Source organism: Dendroctonus ponderosae, unplaced genomic scaffold (genome assembly GCF_020466585.1).
Source record: "Dendroctonus ponderosae isolate FM_Combo_2020 unplaced genomic scaffold, Dpon_F_20191213v2 Dpon_F_20191213_10, whole genome shotgun sequence".
Taxonomy (NCBI): Eukaryota; Metazoa; Arthropoda; class Insecta; order Coleoptera; family Curculionidae; genus Dendroctonus; species Dendroctonus ponderosae.
Window position 1 is genome coordinate 1,167,412 of NW_026017111.1, and position 3,217 is coordinate 1,170,628.

A 3,217-nucleotide genomic window follows, 5' to 3' on the forward strand; every position below is an offset into this window, starting at 1 on the left:
TGCAGAATGTGCAGGCGCAGGTCTTCTCGATAGATGGGGAGAGTGTCAAGTTTATATCGGCTGCAGATCAGAAGTTACGAATTTTTCAAACGTAGAACACAAATTAGTAAAATCGATCATTTTTAGATCGCCATTTACCAACTTGTAAAAATTCAGTGTTTTCTGCGATTTTTTTCAAATTTTCAGAATATGCAGGCGCAGGTCCTTTAGACAGATGGGGGGAGTCTCAAGTTTATATCGGCTGCAGATCAGAAGTTACGAATTTTTCAAACGTGGGACACAAGTGGGTGAGATCATTTTTCCTGGTCCACAAGAGCAGAATACTTCCTGATTTCAATTATATTTCTACAATTTGTAGACGCAGGTGATTTCCTTGCACTGGAGAAGTTGCAAGTCTCTACAAGCCCTAGATTATCAATTATAGATTTTTCAAGCGTAAAGTGATGTTCGGCTAAAAACGGGCTGAAGAGCGCATACCAAAATACCGGCGAATTTGTCGAGAATTTAAAATAGAGCTCTTATGGTGTCTTTTTATGGTTAAGCATGGAAAGAATAAAACAGTGATGCGAAGGCATAAATTCTCATTTTTGTCGTCGTCTGAAAACCATCAAAAACTTTAAACGTAACTTTAAAACAGACGCGGCAGGACGACGAAACTGGATGGTTAATTTATAGGGTTGTAGATGGATATCGACAAAAATATGCGATTTGTAAGCGTCACAAGTGTTAATTAGCTTTAAATTCCAATGATACAGGAAATATTTCTCTTACAGGAAAGGTAAATGGATCATGCGGGTTCTTTAGAAGGACATTTCTAAGAAAACGTGCCTGAACTTTGGCTATTTCACTATGATTTAGAGCGGCTCTTCCCGGATAGACAATGGGGGCCTGTAAGTGCATTATTCGCCGCTATTGTCACAGTTAAAATTTTCAGAGTTGCATTATTCACAAGATGATGATCTGTTTAAAAAAAGCTGTTTTTCACCAGAAAATTACCCACAAATTTGTTCGTTTTTCGTCGGATTGTTTCTTAAAATACTCCACAAATTTGATCGAGTTACAATCAATAATAACATTAAAGTTTTAGTGTCTTTTGATGGCAATTTTTAACGCAAATGTTAGCTCGAACTCCCCGTTGTAAATTACATAGTTGCTTTGGATGAAACCTGACTTGTCCCATCGACGCCGTAATAACTCGAAGAGTTATAGCCGAAAATGAAATTTCCCTATGGGTCAATGCAATTTGTTTCATTGTGAATCGTATTCACATAGCTTGTTTCGACAAAAACGCTCTGAATTATTCAAAAAGGATGTGGCGCAAATAACATTTCCGAAGAGAGGATTCGACATGAAAAGTCGGAAAGTATACGAACGAGTAAGACCCCGCAAATCCGACTATGTACATAAATTGCCGAAATGAATCGCGTATTTCATCTCGGACATTTGGCTTTTGCGGCCGATTCATTAATTTGTTATGCCGTTTATATAGATATTTTTAATTTTGAATAAAACAGATCAAAACCTTTAAATGCAGGTCGAACTTTCTTTGAATCTGCCTATGCAAAGCGAGCTCCAATCGCGCATTTTCGTCATAAATCACTTCGAGCATTGAAAGTTGCTGGCAACTGTTTGCAAATTCATTATTCACAGTGGTTTTCCAGGCTTTAAATTCTAATAAAAACGCCATTTGAATTCATTTAATTCCCATTTTGCCATCGGGAATTTATCGGCGATGTGCGACATCCACAAAATATTTCCTGGGGGTTTTATGCGTTTTCCTCTCACTGCTGACGAAAACATTTCATTCGTCTGATACAGGCGTTGAGAAACAAAGAAAAGCCGAAAAATACGAAATTGATAAGGGTTTTTGCCTGTTTCTCTTGACGAAGCCAACATTTCGTTTGGCACTAGCAATGCTTGTCCGGTGGACTTTTCGGAAGAAATTCGTCATTTGCTGGCAAAATACGTACGAATTGGCATTGCAGCAGGCACGAGATGTAGTTCACTTTTACAAATTACTTTTCTTCGGAATTTAGGGCATGAGTTGCTCGCAATAAATGCTAAAAGCTGCCGTAAAGTAGCCTTGAATGTAAATTGAAGTTTCCGCTCAAGATTTTTATGCCACGCTCAGACCGATTGCAAATCCATTTCGAGATAAGCGTTCGTACAGCAAGGAAAACAGGATGGTTTACAAGAATCAGAAAACGAGAGAAAAATTTCATTAGTGGTCCATTTTTTGAAAAAAAATACCAATTTTTTCAAATGCCTCTTATTCTGCATCATTTTCATCTCAATGAGATCATTGAAAAACAAGTAAGAAACTTTAGATCCGAAATAGTCGAAATTTTTGGAAAAGTTTACGCGTTTTCAAGCGATGACGATCTTGAACCGAAGATTTTTTTCTTATTATCGTTGCAAACACTGCAGATTTGCATATTCGGAGCTTCTTAGCTCAAAAACACATTTCCTCTCAAATTTGACAACTTTTTAGCTACAAGATGATCGATGAATATAAAGCGACACTTTTGAACCATCAAATTTTAATTAAAAAGACAACATTCAAATTTAAAGTTTAAATAAACAACAAAACGCCATTTCTTGTTTCCAAAACAAAAAAGTTCTTGCATTGTTTTGAGCAAAAGGTCACCAAAAAACGTTCTTTTGAACGTCTTGAATTTGCTCTAAAGCTGGCAGCAATTAAAATTGAAACTATTGTTGCTCACCTGGTGATTTGCCTGATATCCACAACAAGTCAATGTATGTGACACTTATTAAAGTTTCTCTAGTTAAAAGTTTAGACACTTGAAAGTTTCACTCGATAAAACCTCGTTGATTTGCACGCCAAATCAACCACAAAAGCAATCAGTGTGGCACTTAGAAACAAGTTTCTACTGGTGCCATCGTCACAAACAAGTTTCACTTTCGCTTCCCGGTAAAAGTTGCGAGTTTCCAAAGGAAAGCCACCGTATCTGAGTTCCTCTCGGTTTTGGGAGCGCGAAACTAAACTTTGCTTCGGTTTCATTCATGAGCTTTTCGAGTAAAGTGCGAACATATTCCTGCGCCGTCGTTAAATCCTGCATTGTTTACTTTGACCTACAAGGCAAGGCTTTTTTGGAGTTTTAATTATTTGCTTAATTTATCTACCGTCTATGCGTTACTGAACTGACTACTAAAATAAAATAGATTTTTTGAAGCACTTAGATGCAGTTTGTTATGA

The 3,217-nt window shown here is 37.1% G+C and overlaps 1 protein-coding gene across 2 annotated transcripts in view; it reads right to left on the reverse strand.

Moving 5' to 3' along the window:
* Positions 1–3,048, reverse strand: part of LOC109542451 (arg8-vasotocin receptor) — an 81,473-nt gene extending 78,425 nt beyond the window's left edge. For both annotated transcript variants that reach the window (XM_048662013.1, XM_048662014.1), the window contains exon 1: positions 2,724–3,048. The gene's annotated coding sequence lies outside the window, so the exon portion shown is untranslated. The remainder of the gene's footprint in view (positions 1–2,723) is intronic.
* Positions 3,049–3,217: the final 169 nt, after the last annotated feature.